Source organism: Sminthopsis crassicaudata, chromosome 5 (genome assembly GCF_048593235.1).
Source record: "Sminthopsis crassicaudata isolate SCR6 chromosome 5, ASM4859323v1, whole genome shotgun sequence".
NCBI classification, from domain to species: domain Eukaryota; kingdom Metazoa; phylum Chordata; class Mammalia; order Dasyuromorphia; family Dasyuridae; genus Sminthopsis; species Sminthopsis crassicaudata.
Window position 1 is genome coordinate 201,268,449 of NC_133621.1, and position 19,400 is coordinate 201,287,848.

Below are 19,400 nucleotides of genomic sequence, written 5' to 3' on the forward strand. Positions count from 1 at the left end.
AGGCACATAACAATTTGTTTGCCACCTTGATGGCAACATCGCACGTATAAAATTACAAGTAAAACTGCGGTAGGGACTGGATTTGTGAATTCAGTGACTAATTGCTGGAAGAGGAAACTAAGTTTAGGGAACTGGCTTCTTGGAGTTGCCTAGTGGATTGAGAGATTGTGACTAGTTTAGGATTACACTTGAATCCAGTCCCCTTTTTTACTGTGCTTTCTCCTTTCTCCTGCAAGGATTAAAGTAAATAAAGATAACAGAGGTATTAAAAAAAAAAAAAAAAAAAGCCCTAATGTAACATGCAAGGCTTGCATGAAGAGAATTTGGGGAGGAAAAAACCCAACTAGGTATTTTACAATTAGAAGGGAAGGGGAGATTCCCCTCCGGGCACCAGGGGAGTTTGTGTAAAAACTCCGTAACAGGAAGTGGAACGCAGGGGACGGAGCGTGCAGACCTAAGAGACAGCTGGTAATCTACTTGCAGTATTTGCATGAAGACAAGAAACCCCGAGCTCCTTTTTGGAGCTCCTCCTTCCAAGTCGCTACTAAGTAACCAGAAGTTAACTTTCCCCATTTTCAGAGACTCCCAGTAGCTTTGTTTCCCTAAACTCCTCCCTGCCCCCATGGACCATCTCGTTCGGGTCTGGAAGATCCACTCCAGCCAGCAGTCCGCCAGGGCCAGACACAGACACGTGCAGCATCCGTAGAAGGCCCTTCAGTGGCAGAAGCGTACGTAGCTGCAGGAAGCGCGATTTTCCTCCCTCCTCTCCCCCCTCCCCTATCGCGGACGGTTCCCAGAAGCCTCCGCTCAGCCGCTCCTTCTCTTCCGCTCCCAGTTTGGGTGACGCGACGACGTTGGCTCGCCACGCTATCCTTAGTCGAGGTCGCAGCGCCGCCCTGCGGTCTCCTTGGGTGTCGTAGAGCTAGCAGAACGGGAAGACGGAGGCCAAGAGCAAACGCGGAGTGGGCAGAAGCCAGGTCCGGTTGCTGCCGCGTGCCGACATGTGGTAATCTAGCTGAGCGGAGAGCAGTCCGCGGGGATCGGCTGGGGGAGGGAAAGGAGAGCCAGGAAAGGAAAGCCCTGAAAGACGAGGAGAGGCAGCGGCAGAGGCGTCCGCGGTGCTGAGAGGTTTAGCATTGCTTTGGTCCCTGTTAACCCCGCCGCCGCCTCCTTCCGGCGCGGCCCAGTTCGTGCAGCTTTTAGTACCGGAGACTCGGCGGTCCCCGGAATACCTTACGACAGTGGAAGTGGAGGAGTCCATGTTGGGGAACTTGGTGACCGAGTGACGGTGACCGGGAGACTTGAGTGGAGGAAACACCCTAGCCACCCCGCTGTGAGCGGGAGCCTAGCCTGCAGCCTGAGGTAAACATCGGGCTCGAGGGGGGGGAGGGGGAGTGAGAGGGAGGGGGAAGGAAAAGAGTGAGCCGCTCGGAAGGCCTTAGGATCTGCGGGGGCTCGGCCGAGGGGGAGGGAGCGAGGAAATAGAAGCTGATTGGGGGGCGGGGGCAAAGTTTTTGCTCCACGCGCGGCCCTCTGGGCACCTTGCTGGTAGTGGAGAGAAAACTTGGACCATTTATCTTTCGTCCCTCCTTCCCCCCCGCTAGGCGGGCTGCAGGCTCCCCTGCAGGTACGCGGAGTCTGTCCAGCACCCTTTTCCTTCCATTTCCTTCTTGTGGCCTATCCATCCCCTACCCCTCCCCAAGCTTGCAGCGTTTGTAGCTGGGGGGGGGGTATTTGTGTGTGGGGGGACGGATGAAGAAGAAGCGGGTCCAAAGTCGGACCTCTTTCCCTCCCCATTTCCTCGTTTTCCTTGGAAGCTGACTGCTTTTGCGTTTGACTTTGGGTCTTTTAATGCTGAATTCGTCGATATTTTCCTAGTTTTCCTGAGAAACCAAACTTTTAAGCATTGACCTTTCCATGTAGGCGAAGAACTTTTAAGCATCAGTGTGTATTTGCCTTCCTTTCATCCCCCCCACCTCAAACTACTGCTTAGCTGATTCATTGCTGTGATAACAAAAGGTCCAGATTGCTAAACTTACTGGGATCTCTATACCCCGCTTCCCCTCCAAGCTGGAAGCCTTATCCTTTCTTAAAGGAAAAAAAAAAAAGAATCTTCCTTCTCGTTTTTCATCCATATTAGTTTTTTTTTTTTTTTTAATAGCCTTCTTAACGAAAACTTCTGAATTAATTGCTGAACATATTTGCAAAATTAAATATTTTGTTTTTTAAAGCTCATCAGTTTATATCTAAATCGGTATGGATTATTTTTTCAAGGTTGTGGCTAAGCCACTACTATCATTTATGTTATGCAGTTGGATTAAAGAAAGATTTTAAGACATTACTGTAATTTGTTAAAGCCAACAATATTAAAGAAAAAAAAAAGCCCATTAGAGCAAAATAGAATTGATATCCTTTGGAGGTTGCAAACACTTTAAAGAGTGTGAATGGTCCTGTTAGGAATTTCCAGTATGCAAAATATTTGAAATTAATTTCTCGTTTGTAATTTAATTTTTGCTTTTGCATGAAGGAGAATGTTATCCCAAACTAAGAGTAAAGATTTTTAATATGAAAATCCTTTATGAACTTTAAAGCGTGTTATTGAAGAAGCATGTTATAAAAGTAAATTTTTTCATTTCAAAAAATTTGTTGGGTATATATGTATACACACATCTATATATATATATTGCTGTACATTAATCCAAATCTTAACTGATTATTGGAAGGAAAAGAATTTCATCCTAAATTTAATGGTTTCTAATTTTAGATAATTTTGTAAAACTTTTTTTTAGTACAACTACTTTGAATTTTCCTTCTGATAAATTCAGCATTTGTTAGCATTTTCCATTAGAATATTTTAAATTTATCAGAGTTTTACTATTCCTGAAATTGATTTTGGTTGGTAGGAGAAAAGTGAAACTACTGATTAAATGAAATGAGTCCTCCCTGAATTTTTTTTCTTATGCTACGTTGTTATTGGCAATATAGAGAAATAGACAAATGGGTCTAATTTCAGCTAAAGATTAGTTATGTCCTATCTGCATTTTTTCCCTTTTGCTACATCTTATTGACAATATAAAGAAATAGAGAAGTGGGTCTAATTTCAACTAAAGACTAGTTATGTATCAAATATTTTAATAATCATGTATTGTCCTTTAATTTCAGAGGGTAGTGACTTTTTGTGATAACCTCAGTGAATTTAATTTAACTGTGTAAAATTGTTTTTAAGATTTAAACTTTAATACCTACTATAGAAGTCATCACAATCATAGAATTTGACAGTTGCAAGGGAACTCAGTAGCTATCTGGTTCAACTCATATTAAAGGAATCCTCATTACAATTATTTGATAAATGATCAACCATTTTCTGCTTGGAATGTTGTAATAGCTCCTTTCAGTTTTATACAGCTCTAATTGTTAGAAAGTTTTTCCAGTAGTAAAGCCTCAACTTGAGTCTTCATAACTTCTCATTTCTCCCATGGGATGACATAGAAAAAAAAAATCTGACCCCTTTTTCTATAAGATAATCCGTCAGATGTTTCAAAGAAGCTATCACAGCCCTCTTTAGTATTCTTTTCATCTTACACTGCAGACTATAAGCTCATTAGGGTAAACATTTCTGTTAGTCTCCTCTTTATTCTCTTAAGACATAACATCACTATATTCTAAATAAGGTCAGTAATTTTAACTGATTTCTGTAAACAAATTGATCATAACCAAAATCTAGTAACCATCAAGACTTTACAACTCCAATGAAATAATTTACAAATAGTCAAATGCAATTATTTGTTTAATGTTCAAAGGTTCAGTGATTTCTGTTCAGATTTCTAAAGCTCTACCTTTTTTTCAAGTACAAAAAAATATGGAAGTGAAAAGTCAGGTGTAAAGTGGGAGAAATAAAATTTTAAAGTATTTACTGAGAAAATTGGATTTCATTTTTACCCTCAAATTAGATTCAGTTCTACTGTAAGTAATATTAGATTGAATACTTTGGGGGTTTAGGATAATGAGATGGAGGGATATGAAGTCAGAAAGTATGTGGGGACTAAGGGCCTGGAAGGTAAAGTCTATTGCTTATATCTGACATTTCTTGTGTGCTGTTTAATTTATTAATTTATTAATAAGGCACTATTTTTTAATAGTTAATATTTTTTAACTGAGCTTAATCCCTGAATCCTTCTGGTTTGTTTTTCTTCTGTTCTAAAACACGGTCTCCTATAGATGAAGACATAAACCTAGTTTTCTCTCTTTATTGTCTGAATAACATTATTTAGGATACCTGGGTCTCAGTACTCTCCCCATACTTGCTGTATGAACATGAACAAATCACTTAAGTCTCTCAGCCTTAGTTTTTTCTTCTGTAAAAGAAGACTAAGTGTGCTCTTCATAGTTTTGTTATGAAGAAAATGTTTTACCAAATTTACACTATTATATAAATGATTATTGATTAATGTAATTGAACATTTGTTAGGGTATTTCATCATCAAGATCCTACTTTGTGGAGAGAATACCCACACTGATGAAATCCTGTATTCCCTAAATAAGAGAAGTGTTAAGTTACTTGATTATCTTAAAACATTTTATTATCCCAGTCTTAAAAGTGAGAAAATTTATCTTATGGACAGAGGCTTAATTTCTTGGCCTACATGATAAGAGAAACTGTAGATTGTAGACTCTTGCACTTGAAATTACTATATATTTATAGGTAGTAATAATAGGGCTAGCTATGGAGTCAGGAATATGAGGATTTAAATCCTAGATTTAAATCCTAGACCTATAGTTCAGCTATGTAACCATGGACAAGTGACTTAAGCTCTCAGTTTACCATGACAATTCTAACATAGTAAATTTCGGACCTGCTTTGGTGGAAAAAGTTTTCAAAGTGGCAGTTCCCAACATAAATGAATTGCAAATTTGAGCTCCCTTCACAAAAAGTACATGTTATATCCCCTCAATACGATGTCAGCTCCTTTTGGGAAGGGACTTTTATTTTTGGATTTGTATCTTCAGTACTTTACACATAGTGCTTAATAGATGCTTGTTGAATTCCTATTATGTGAAGATTCTCAGAACATTAGATGTGTTTTTATTCAAATGTAAGTACACCAGTTTGGTTTAATATATAGGTGTTTTTGTTTATAGATTAGGTTCTTTTTCTGTGGTTTGGCTCCATGAGGTTACTTTCAGTTTTGAAGTTCAATGAAAGTTATAGGGAGATAGATTTAGGCTCAATTTATGACCATTTGAGTTCTCTACCATGTCTCAATAAAGCATTTATTATACCTGCTTTGTGCTAGGGGGTAAAAAATTAAGGTGAATAAATACAAATATAGAGAGAGTAATAAAATATAAGGTAGTTTGAACAAGATAGTACTATCACTTGGGGTATATGGAAAAACATGCAGAAGATGCTTCAGTTATATCTTAAAGGAGGAGAGGTTGAAGACAAAAGTAAGGAGGCATGTGTGCATTCTATACTTGGGGGGATGTCTGGTACAAAGAGTGAGAGAGGAGATAGCCTGTCATATGGAGGATAAAGAAAAGGGTTGTTTAACTGGATCTGAGTAGAAGTAGGAGAAATGTCCAGTGAAGTTGATGAGAGCTTGGGGTTAGTTTGTGTACAAAGACAGAGCATTTTATCCTAGAGATAAGAGAAAACCATTAGAATTGATTTGAAGAGGAGAGTCCATGCTTAATCAAAATTACCTTTGCAGTAGTGTATAGAATGGACTACTGTAGTGAGATACTTGGGGTCCTAAAACCAATTAGGAGGCTGTTATAAAATTCCAGTTGACAAGAGGTGAAAGCTCTGTGAGTGGAAAGAAAGATTTGGATGCAAGAGATGTTGTAGAACTCAAAATGGCAATATTTGGCATCTGTATGGGGAAGGAAATAAAAGAATTTGGAATAATGCTAGGAAACTCTAAGAATGGTGAAATAGAGAAGTAGTGAGCTGCTAAAATTAGGTAAGCGTATGGATAACTCATATGTCAGATCTATTTCCTTCATTGGGAAGGAACTTTAACTAAGTGACCCCTAAGTTTCCTTCCAAACCTAAGACTTAAATAGTTCTGTGTTACTATTGATGAATAACAGTCAAAACATGCTTACTGAAATTTTAGTTTGAGTGTTAATTAAAATTTTTATGTGTATGTTTCTTTTGTAATAGATCTATTTTGACTTGTTTGGTTAGTGAAATTTAAGGGGAAAAATGAGCCTTGAAATTAGACTGCTGAGTTTTATCTAGGCAGATTAAAAACCTTGAGTCACTTGCTAAAGCATAAAAATATTAGAGTGGTCACTATGGTTTTGCGAGGAAACAGTCATGCACAATTTAATTTGCTTTTATAATAAAAATGATATGTAGATATTATATTATTGATGTGGCTACATTTTTCTTGATTTTTGGGAAAATTCTGATTCTTTCTCATATTAGTATTCACAGAAAATTAAATTCTAGTTAGGGGATGATCAGCTGCCTTGAAGAGTAGTACTTTAAGAGGGTAGTTAATGATAGCATGACATGAATTAAAGGGCAGCATATTAGCTTAATATTTTCATAGGAGTTGATGCTAGCCTAATTTGTTAAGCATTTTAATTCTCTTATCTCTTCAACCCTTTTCAGTCTGGCTTCCAAACATGTCACTCAACTGCAACTGCCTTTTGGATTTTACATATAAGTCTGTCACTTCTCTATAACAGGTGGGTAGCATTCTTTTCCATCTATCCTCCAGAACAGCAGTTTCCACTCTTTCTCTTTTCTTACCCTCATCCAAATCCATATCATAGGTTCTTATCCTTTCTTTTCATTTTGAGTGTCTTTTCCCTATCCCCTCTTTGAATTCAGTTATTTATTTTGATTATGTCTTGAAAATTTCTCCCATTTATCATATATATATATCTATATATACACATATATTTATATGTATGTAGTACACAGTTGTTTTAATATAATTTCTCCCATTAAGCTTCTTAAGAGGAGGAGCTGGGTTTTTTTTTTTTTTTTTTTTGTTGTTGTTGCTGTTTTTTACCTATTGTTTAGTATACATAGTGCCTGGCACATAATAGGAACTTAATAAATTTTTAATAAATTGCCATGCCCAATCTAAAATCTGTTCTACAGCATTCAAATCATATTCTTTAGCTGAATATTTAGTGACCAAACACCTAACTCATACAATATAGCACTTTTAAATTTTTGGATGCTCTAATTGTTAGATTTTTAAAAATAAATATTGATGTGAGATTAATTATATGGCGTTTTGTGTTTTATAGACCAATTCCCTTTAAACAACTTTTAAACTAGACAATGTATTATTCCATTTTACAAAGGAACAGCCTTTTATGTATAAGTCTTATATTTTATCATAGCACAGAGGCAATGCCCTGATTATAGCCAACTTGTCATATCAATCTATTCATTAATCAGCAGAAATTAAGTGCCTTCTATTTGTCAGTACTGGGCTTAATACTGGGGATGTAAAGAGAAAGATAAAAATGCCTCTGCCTTTAAGGAATTTATATTGTATTGAGGAGACAACTTTACTCATCAGGCTTGCCTCTTGCTTTATTTTTGGAATTTTAAGAAGCAGGGGTTGAATGTAGCCTATATTAGATCCAATCCTTCGTTGCTAAGTAATGGAAGTGCTGGAAAATAGTGGTAGCAATATAAAATTGATATTTATTCTTTGAACCTGAAATAGTTTGGGCCATAGAGTTGCTGCTTACCTTTGTCAGGAAGGAAAAAAAAAGTGAAATTTTTTTATATTTTCTTTATTTTAATCTAGTATAGGAATTTTTTTCCTATTAGACCTGCCACCTTAAGAAGATGGTAGGTGTGGGGGAGCTGAGTGGTTGCATGGATAGAGCACCAACCCTAAAGTCAGGAGGACCTGAGTTCAAATATGGTCTCAGACATTTAACACTTCCTAGCTGTGGGGAAGTCACTTAACCCCAATTGCCTTAGCCAAAAAAAAAAAAAAAAAAAAAAAAATGTATATATATATATATATATATATATATATATATATATATATATATATATATATATATATATATATATATATATATATATATATATATATATATATATATATATATATATTCTAGGTGTTTGAAAGTTTTATGTTTACAATTTAGTTTCTAAAATCTTTAAGCAAATGTCTCCTTATATGAAGTAGAGATAATGGTATTGAAGAAATATTTTTTAATACCTAAAGACTGGAAACATTTACTTCTCTTTCAAAGTATAGCTTTTATAGCTGCTGGTTATTAATAGATTAATACATTGAAGTAAGGGTACAGTATTAGTCAAAGCTTCTAAGATTACTTTATGCCCGAAGATTTTCAATCTTAAGTTTTTCAGCATGGTAATATTCTTAACAATCTGATAACCATTTTAGGTGTTATTTATGTGAAGTTAATTTTGTTGTAAGGCATGGTGAGTTAAATTTGCTAATTTTCAGTTACTTGAGAGTCAAGATGTTGAATTCTATGTTTTTTGTGATGTTTGTGATGCTAGAATTCAGTGGCCAGACTGGAAAAGTTGAACTTGAACAACTTTATGGGTTTAGTAATTATTAAAGTTAATTTTGCCAAATTTGTTAAATTAAAGTAGCTAAATAGTCTCTTATAATCAAGTGAAGTAGAATCAATAGAAAATGAAGTAAGCTATGAATCTTGACTTTTTCTTAGATTTTCTCACCATATAGATGAGATGTTTAACAACTTAATCCCATGAAGATAGATATTTGCTTTGATTTTTTTGTTTCCTTGTTAAAAAAAAAAAAAACTAAGCAGATGGAAATCAACAGGAATTGTTTTTGTAAATATTAGTTTTCATTTCAGTTTGTTCTTTCTTACTGAATTGACCTGAGTATTTTTCTAGGTCTTTGGTTTCTCTTTTCTCTTGTTTGCTTGCTTCTGTTCTTCAGAAAGAGAAAGATTAAGTGATTTTTACATTGTTATTTAACTTGAGTTACCTTGAATAGAAATAGAAATTGAAATGAAGCCATTTTCAGTATGATTGAGACTTTAATATGTTGTCTATGTTGCAAGTAAATATTCCCTACCCTTAACCTCTAGTGTTAACTAGAACCATTTATTGATTAATAGAATCAGGGGACATCAGATTTTTCAAAGATAGTAAAATTGCAGAGAATTTAGTAATTGATCTGAATGAAACTGGTGTACTGTATGTGTAAAAATTATTACTTGGAATTTGTTGTTATTTATAGAATATAACTATCAGATTCCAGTTTTCAAAAAAGGAAGATAGTTATTTATCTAGGCCTCTTTGATGTCTATTCTTTTTGCTATTTCAATGCGCATTAATATTTCTTTTACATGGCCAGTGAGGAAATAAAGGGTGAAACTAGGGCTAGTTAGTTAATTTTGCTATTGTTGGGAAGCTCTTTATAATTTTTCTAAAGATCTTGACTATGGGGAAATTTTGTTTTCTCTCTATTGTGACTGAGAATTTTGTTTTTGATGGAGCAGTTTTGTGACTGGGGAGAAAACAGTTCTTAGTTTGGGGTAGATGAAAATCATTGGCCCTCTTTTACTTTTCATTTTCTCTCCCTACCTAAAAACATCTAGTAATTCTAATGACTTGTTTGTGTTCTTTCCCAAATATACAAAAGCTCTTAGTCTTCTCTAATAAAAAACATCCTCAAAGGTATTAGTAGATTTTCTTGGAAGAGATGGCAACAAAAATAATATGCTATGCAAAGAATTTGTATGGTGAAGTTGCCAGACTAATTGCAAAGGGTAGAGGATGGTAAAGCTTTACATGTATTTTGACTTTAGTTTGATCATTGGTATTCTGAATGTGAACTTGTCTAATGATCAGTAAGTGAACATATGCTAGAGGAACTGAATCATATCTATCTTGACATGCTTGAAATAAATAATAGCAGAAGAAAGAAGTTTATCCCAAAGTATGGGTCATGGGTACAACTGAGACTAAGAAAGAACTTGTCAATGGTTTTTATTCTATGTTCAATGGCAAGAAGACACATTTCTTCAATATTTGTTCATCATATATATTTCAGAACTGATATTTTAGTAGTAGTAATGTTGTATTTCCAAAAGACCACCTTATGTGTAGCTTTTGTACCAGTTGCTGAAACAGAATTGTCACATTAAATCAATGTATGCTCTGATACTTGGTTATTTTAATACAAAGGTGGGGGGGGAATGTTGAGTATGGTAATATGAGGAAAAAAATGTTTCTGGAAAAAAGGACTCAGAGATGCCAAAGTCTCATTGATTTCCCAGAAACCTCATTTCTCTATATTATGAACACTTTCTTGGGGAAAATTGCTATGTGCCACACATGGTGAGCACAAGATAACACCATAAGAAATAAAACATATATTAACTGATAGGAAGAGACTTATTTATTTGAGAGTTAGCCCTGAATCAGTAGTTGTGAATAATTTTCATTGATTTGTCAGAGCTAATAATAGAATTCTTTTAAAACAAGAACAATGAGAAAAGTATATAATATACAATTGAAACATAAACCTTGAATTATTTAAGCAAATGATTTAAAAATGGAAAACAGATCTCAAAAATAATATTGATACCAACATAATGTATCTAGCAGTTAGTTTACCCACTATAAATAAGATATAATAGTTCCTGCTGAGTGCCAGGCACTGTTATAAGTACTGGGATTCCATGTACAGTAAATGAAGCATCCAAGCACTTATAGAAGCATGTATAAAAAAATAAAGAGGAAAAAATACAAATCATTTAAATATAAAGTAGTTCAAGAGGAAGAGCATTAACATTTATAAAATGTTATACTCTGTGCTAGGCACTTATTATAGAACTCATAGCAGACTTGAAAGATAGATGCTATTATCATCCCTATTTCACTATTGAAGAAACCGAGGTAAGCAGAGATTAAATAACTTGCCTAAGCTAACACAGCTAGAAAGTGTCTGAAGTTGATTTTCAATTCAGATCTTCTTCACTAAGACCCAGTATTCTATCTACTATACCACCTAACTTTCTGGAGAAAAAGAACTGAAGAAGTGGCTTAGTCAGTAAAAATCTAATATATTCACCAAACAAAGAGAGATGATGGTTCAAGGCAACTCTAGATTAGAATATAAACTTATTTGTAAACTCATGAGTGTACTATTAAAGAACAATATTATGTTACAAAGTTGGAGAAATCAATGGTGGGTAATTTAGTTAAGAAATAGGTTGGCAAGATAGTCACTTAAGTAAAGGTTTTTATCCCAAGCACATTCAGGAATAAAACTGTAAGAAAGATTACTAATATGAGACAAATGGAAAAAAAAAGATTTCTAAGATCATTATAGCAAAACTGTTACCTGTATTAAGGAGGCTATAGAATCCCCACATTTGGGGGTGTCCTTGAGTTTCTTATTGAAGTACAAATGGTACTAAAGAGATCAGATACAAGGAAAGCAGCTTATTTGCACTAATTATATATGGAGCTCAATGCTAAAAGGTCATTTGTGAGCTTGAAGGTATCTGAAGGGGAAAATACAAGATAAGTCTTATAGAAAAATCTCATGCCTTATCAATACCAAAAAAAGGTGATCAGAAAAACATCTAATAACTCTCAACTTGTTTTGTCATCTTTCCCATCTATACAAAATCTTTTAGTCTTCTCTTTATTAGTCAAATAAAGAGCATCCTCAAAGGTATTCGTAGATTTCCTTGGAAGAGATGGCAACAGAAATAATGGTATCCAACAAACTTCTGATGCACATTAGATAAGGCATCATCAAATAGGAATACATATGCTTTTGTGATGTAGGAGATCTAATACAAAGTTGAGGTTGAAGAATGAATTTCTGTGAATAGTAAGGTCCTCCAGATAATTGTTTGTGGATGACATTGAGCTAATGGCGTTAAGTCCTAGAAAGTTGCAGATCCTCCTATAAAATACTTGTAATCACTGAAAAAAATTTGACCTGATCATCCACATAGGAATGACCAAGTGGTTGAAGTGTGGTTCCCAGATTTCAACATACTTTTGTACAAACATCTTATAGTACTTGGATGCCTGAGACAGATAGTATAGATGGACCAGTTGGGCCAAAAATTGTACAGAGAAGTTGAAGAGAAGAAAAAAAGAGCTAAATTGCCTTTGGGAATTTGGACAAATCCTTAACTTATACCAAACTTTCCATAAAAGCAAAGGCCTATCTATGTGTTTAATATTAACATTCTGCTTCTATTGCTTTTGTAGCAGTAAGGTCACAACTGCTACCTCTGTTATTCTCATTAAGTCATTATTACACAGAGGAAAATGGAAAGATTGGTGGTGGGTATGGATAGAATGTACAGCTAGGTCTATTGATCTGAATAATGCATCCCATGAAGTTACATTTGAATTTGCTCTATTTGAAATTATAATTACATGTGTAAAAATGTCATTGGTTTCAGCTCTATGGAGATAAACAATGACAATTTTTAAAAAAAATAAGTAGGTTTTTCTGTTTATTAAAATAAAATAATCAAGAATAAGGAAAACTTTTTTTTCAAGTTTTTTTACAAACAACTATTACTTTGTTTATTGTTCTCAAAAAATCTATTTTGAGAGCATATAATTATTGGTCACTTTTAGTTCTGGATGATCCAACTTGTTTTTAAGTTATTTTAGCACAACTTTTAGGAAGTGTTGCAAGGACAACAGTATCATGTTTAAAGCAGTACTGATTTCAGATAATTCCTCAGGTCATCCAATAATATCTGATTTGCTGTATAAAAATGTGAACATATAAATTTTTAGAGATTGTAGATAAAGCTTTCTGTACTTATCAGCATATGTATGAAAAAAAAAAAAAGGTTGTTGAGTATATATTGCTAAAATTTTTTGCCCAATACAAAACAGTGTGCAGTAAGAATATAGGGACCGTTAGTGTTTTTGAACACAGTTTCCCTCATCTTCATCTGGAAATTTATCTGGTCAGTCAACAGGATACAGCAATTTATGTAATCCTAAGCAACCTATCCACCCTTGAGAGGCACTTTTTTTTGCTCCCAGATTCAAGAAGCTGGGACAGGGAAGTTAGAGCCAATCAGGTTGTGTTGTGGATAGGGAGGAAGTTGTTATCAGGGTCAGGAAAACTGAATCAGAAAATCACTAATCCTAGCATATGCTACCCTTTGGTGGCAAAGTTCTATTAATAGTCCTCTGGAGGACTTTCAGCCATTTAAATGACTAGACAGTTTTCCTGTCATAGGTAAGAAAAAGGAAATTAGAGGGAAAAATAAAAAATGTGGAGTCTAAGCTTTCTCCCTTTCTTTGGAGGCGTCAGACATGTGGCTCCAAGAGTTGCAATGCACTCTCCAGTGTGGCTCAAACCTGATTAAAATCTAATTGGAAACTATTTAACAAAAGAACTTAAAATATGGTAAAACTTTAGTAATATTGCATCTTAAAAAGTCAGCATGTAGCCTGCAAGGATCCTTATGTACACTTCAGTGACCCCTGTTTCTAATTGAGTGTGCCACCACTGTTTTACAGGACAGTTCATAGTCAGTACTAAGGCCTGGGGGGAGGGGGAAGGGGAGAGTGTGTGAAATGGTGAGGCATACAAAAAGCTGGATATCCAACTTTTCTTTCCTTCTTCAAAAGGAATTCTTTTTTTTTAAAATTAATCAATTAATTAATTAATTTTGAGGCTGGGGTTAAGTGACTTGCCCAGGGTCACACAGCTAGGAAGTGTTAAGTGTCTGAGACCAATTTTGAACTCAGGTCCTCCTGAATTCAAGGCTGGTGCTCTATCCACTGCGCCACCTAACTGCCCCCTTCAAAAGGAATTCTAATCTAATCTTAATTATAACTCTAATCTAATTCTATGTGATGAATGCTGCCACGTTCAGAGTGGGATTGATGAACAAGAGCAGCACCAAGAAACATCAGAACTACAGCACAGGTGGTGATTCCCTAACACTTATCCTGCCACAGGTTAATCTATAGTAAAGTGACTTAATAGGTTCTAACAGCCTTTTTCTTATACCCAGTCCATTTTGGGTTCTAAGTTGAAACTGAGGCTCTTCCCAAACTATTCCTTGGTCCAACAACCAAAACCTCCCTCACTCAGAGAGCTAATAGAAACTCTTGGCTTCTTAGGCCTCTTTCTGTAGGACAGCTGCCCCTTCTTCCACAGCGGCTAAATAAATACTCTTTCTCATCTCATTCAGCAACTCAGATCAGTCACCAAGTCAACTAAGAGTTCTCCTTTTTTATGAGTACATATCCAACATAATTATTTAGTTGTACTTTTACTTCTTCCATCCTGTTAGATGCTTCCCAACAGTGCTGTATCTTTTTGTGGAAAGAAGTTCCCTAAACCATCTCAAACTATACCAAAATATGCCAGTTGAGAGAGACCTGAACTACTTTTCCAAGATGTATAGAGACCTATAAAAGAGCAAGGACCTTGAAGCTAAGTCCAAAATCTCTTCCGACCCACTACACCCAATCATGAAATAATTCATATCCAAATCCCTAACTTCCCACTCCTCTAGTTCCCCAACCCAAGTGGCAAGACCATCATAGATCCTCTCCCCTCCTCACAAAGAATTCAGCCAGGGCTACATGGTACAAAGGTTTCTTGGGAACTTGTTATGTGTCAACATTAAGGTCCCCAAACACTTCTGGACTTCTGTGGTGGTTTTTCCTCTGTGATTAGTAGTAAGTTAGGTTTTTGTACAAGCAGGAAGAAATAAGAGGACAGGAGGGCAGGAACAGGGGAGAGAGCTCCAGAAATTGATCTCATGGGACCCCAAACTGCACAACCAACTCCTCTTTTGCATCAATCCGGATCTGAGAAAGTGCACTATAGGCATAAGCAGCTATTCTGGAGACCTGCTGCAAATCTGTTCCAGGAAAGGAATTAAGAAGGGCTGGAGAGGATTAGCTGGAACAAAGTCCAGAAACACTTTATTCTTAGCAGATAAATCTTCCTGGAGACTGGATCTAGGAAATCACTAGAGAAGGAAATGTCTTTCTTCTTTTCAGGGTAGCCTCGACTTATCGTGTATATATAGCTTCTGAGAGGTTGCCCACTATTATGGGTAGTCAGCTGTGTAATGATACAACTTTTCATCAGTATTGTCAGAACTCTTATCCTGATATGGGAAAAAGTTCCATTTTTCTCATTGGGGGACAGATTGGGAGCCCCATGGATTAGTAATTATCTTGAGCTTATTAACAAAGGGGATCATAAGTATCCTGTGCCTGGTATAATATACTAACTACTCCTTGAATATTCATATTGATCCTGGATCCTCTTCCCAACCTCTGCCCTTCTTGTAATCCAAGGTTAGAATGTTTTAAGATCTCTCTAGTCTTATTTTTCGAAAGTAGTCCTGTATTTTGTTTTTGTTGTTTGTTTTTTAATAGCATATAGTGGTAAAAAGAAGCTTACATTTATTTTTCCGTTTTTTCTGGTTTAGTTGTGACTTTGTTTAGTTATTTTGATATTTGTATGAGGCACTTCTCAAATCTAAATCTTGTTAGAATACTTTCTGGTTTTTCTGATGAGCTTTATTAAATACTAGTCCTTGCCCCAATAGCTGGGATCTTTAGGTTTATGAAATACTAGGTTACTGGGTTTGTTTGCTTGCATATATTGTGTACCTGATCTGTTCCACTAGTCAAATTCTTATTTTTAAACTAATACCAAATAATTTCCATGATTATTTATTTATTTTATAGTTGGAGATCTTGAAATGGCTAGGCCCCTTCTTTCCTTTTTCTGATTATTTCTTGAGATTTTTCACTTTTTGTTCCTCCAAAGGAGTTTCTTCATCATTTATCCTGCAACTTTACTAAAAGTTACTGTTTCAAATAATTTAATATTCTCTAATTGAACCTTCATATCCTCAAAAATGGTGTTTTATTTCCTCTTTACCTATGTTTATTCTCCTATTTTTCTTATCACTATATGCAGAATTTCTAAACCTATTTCAATTTATAATGATGCTGAACATCATTGCTTTACTCTGACATTTATTTTTATTTAAAAATGTCTAGCTTACCCTTAGTGTATATATGATGAAGCTTCTTATTTTCAGACATGTTATTTATCCTATGAAGGAAAGTTCCATTTTTACTGATGTGTTCTAGTGGGTTTTTTTTTTTTTTTTTTAGTAGAAATGGGTATTAGATTTTGTCAAAAAAGGGTTTGGTTTTTTTGTTGTTGTTTTTGTTATGTTTATAATCATAATTTTTGTTCTTATTTATAACTTCTATTTTGTTTGTGGTTTTTGTAATATTGAACAAATCCCACATCCCAGCTGGCATTAATATATGATCTTATCGATAGCTTTCTATAGCCTCTTTTGCTAATATTGCTAATATTAAAATTTACTTTGGTGCTAATTAGGAAATTGACACAAATTTTTACCTTTGTTCTGTCTCTCCTTGTTGTACATGTTAAGATCTAATATTTGTCTCTTATGTAAAAGGCATTTGGTAAAACAACCCTTTTGCAAATATTTTATATCATTGAATTGTTGATGGAATTTGTAAGTCTACTTGTTTTCCACTTTTTTATATACTTTTTTTCTTTTGGAATATATTTATGATTGTTGGTATGTAGTTTGGCAAAATAATTCCTAATTATTTCTTTTATTTCATTTGTATTGCATTTTCCTTTTCAATTGTTATTCTAGTGATTTGATTTTTTTTCTTTTTTTGTAAAAATAAATGACTTACTTGTTTTTCCCTTTAACTAGCTACTAATTTTATTCATTTTTTATTTTTGGCTTTTATTTTTGTTACTTTATTTCTCAGATTTGTTTTAGTATTTAATTGGAATTTTTTACTTTGTGGGTACTTTTTTCCTTTTTCCTGTTCTTCCTTCCTCTTTCTGATCTTTGACTTTTATTGATAAAATTGATCAGGGATATGAACGATGTCTGTAAGATTGTTCAGCAGTTCTGCAGTTGATGAGCATTTCCTCTATTTCCCATTCTTTGCCATTAGAAGAAACTATTATAAATATTTTTGTACATGTGGGTCCTTTTTCCTTTTTTATGATCTCTTTGGGATATAGACCCAGTAGTGGTATTGTTGGATCAGAGTGTGTGTAGTTTTGTAGCTCTTTAGACATAGTTCCAAATTATATTCTTTCAACTCCATCAACAATGCATCAGAGTGTGTGTAGTTTTGTAGCTCTTTAGACATAGTTCCAAATTATATTCTTTCAACTCCATCAACAATGCATTAGTGTCCCAATTTTCCTACATTTATCATTTTCCTTTTTTCTCATATTAGCAAGTCTGATAGGTATGAGATGGTACCTTAGACTTGTTTTAAATTGCATTTCTCTAATCAATAGTGATTTGGAACATTTCTTCATATAACTATAGGGAGCTTTAATTTTTCATCTAAAAGCTGTTTATATTATTTGACCATATATCAATTTATGAATGAATTGGATTCTTATAAATTTGTTTCAGTTCTCTATATATTTTAGAAATGAGGCCTTGATCAGAAACACTGGCTATAAAATGTTTGCCAGCTTTCTACTTTCCTTCTAACTTGGCTGCATTTGTATTGTTTGTGCAAAACCTTTTTAATTTGCCAAATTTAACTAAAATTATCTATTTTGCATTTCATAATGTTCTCTATCTCTTATTTGTTCATAAATTCTTCCCTTCACCATAGAACTGACAGGAAAACTGTTTCTTGCTCTCTTAATTTGCTTATGGTATCACCCTTTATATCTAAATCACGGCCTTTTAAACACATGCATAGATAGTTTTCAACATTCACCCTTGCAAAACCTTGTGTTCCAAATTTTTTTTCTCCCTCCCTCCTACCTTCTCCCCTAGACAGCAAGAAATCCAATATATGTTAAACATGTGCAATTCTTCTATACGTGTTTTCACAATTATGTTGCACAAGAAAAATCAGATCAAAAAGAAAACAAAATGCAAGCAAACAACAATAAAAAAAAGTGAAAATACTATGTTGTGATTCACACTCAGTTCCCACAATCCTCTCTCTGGGTGCAGATCTAGGTTCTCTATCAAACTGGCCTGAATCTCCTCATTGTTGAAAAGAGCCACTTCAGTCAGAATTGATCATGGCACAGTCTTCTTGGTGCTGTTTACAATGTTCTCCTAGTTCTACTCACTTCATTTACCATCAGTTCATGTAAGTTTCTCCAGACCTTTCTGAAATTATCTGGCTGATCATTTCTTATGGAACAACAATATTCTATTACATTCAAATGCCATAACTTATTCAGCCATTATCCAAATGATGGGCATCCATCCACTCAGTTTCCAGTTTCTTGCCATTGCAAAAAGAGCTGCCTCAAACATTTTTTCACATATGGGTTCTTTTCCCTTTTTTATGATCTCTTTTGGATATAAGCCTGGTATAAATACTACTAGATTCAAAGGGTACACAGCTTGATAGCCCTTTGAACATAGTTCCAAATTGCTCTCTAGAATGGTTGGATCATTTCATAACTCCACCAACAATGTATTAGTGTCTCAGTTTTTCAGTATCCCCTCTGACATTTATCATTATATTTTCCTGTTATCTTAGCTAACCTGAGAGGTGTATAGTGGTAATTCAGCATTGTTGTCTTAATTTGCATTTTTTCATATGACTAGAAATGGTTTTCATTTCTTCATCTGAAAATTGTCTGTTCCTATCCTTTTAGCATTGACTAATTGGAGAATGTCTTGTATTATAAATCTGAGTCAATTCTTTGTATATTTTAGAAATGAAGACTTTTGTCAGAACCCTAGGATGTAATTTTTTTTCCCCTAGTTTACTGTTTCTCTTCTGTTCTTGTCTACATTGGTTTTGTTTGTACAGAAACTTTTAAACTTAATTTAATCAAAATTATCCAGTTTGCATTCCATAATATACTCTATTTCTTCTTTGGCCCTAAATTCTTTCCTTCTCTACAAATCTGAGAAATAGACTATCCTTTGTTCTTTTAATTTGCTTATAGTTTCACTCTTTATGTCTAAATTATGAACCTGTTTCGATCTTATCTTGGCTTGGGGTATTAGTTGTGATTAGTTGCTTGTGGGCTAGTGTCTAGTTTCTGCCATACAAATTTCCAATTTTCCCAGCCGTTTTTGTTAAATAGTGAGTTCTTATCCCAGAAGCTGGTGCCTTTTGCTTTAAGCAAACAGTTGATTGCTTTAGTCAATGATATTACATCTTGTGTACCCATCTTATTACAGATCCATCACTTTATTTTTAGCCAGTACCAAATGGTTCTGATGATTGCTTCTTTACAGGTTTAGATCTGATACAGCTAGGTCACCTTCCTTTGCATTTTTTTTTCATTAATTCCTTTGATATTCTTCTAGATGAATTTTGCTGTCATTTTTTGGTAGCTGTATTAAATAATTTTTTGGTATTTTGTATG

General features: G+C 34.6%; 1 protein-coding gene across 3 annotated transcripts in view; it reads left to right on the plus strand.

Annotated features, from left to right (window-relative positions):
* Positions 1-898: 898 nt before the first annotated feature.
* The window catches only part of SCAF11 (SR-related CTD associated factor 11), a 94,731-nt gene continuing 76,229 nt past the window's right edge, over positions 899-19,400 (plus strand). For 2 of the 3 annotated variants that reach the window (XM_074269453.1, XM_074269455.1), the window contains exon 1: positions 899-1,362. The gene's annotated coding sequence lies outside the window, so the exon portion shown is untranslated. Of the gene's footprint in view, positions 1,363-6,622; positions 6,700-19,400 lie in introns of all 3 variants that reach the window. The other variant, XM_074269454.1, reaches the window with a different exon arrangement.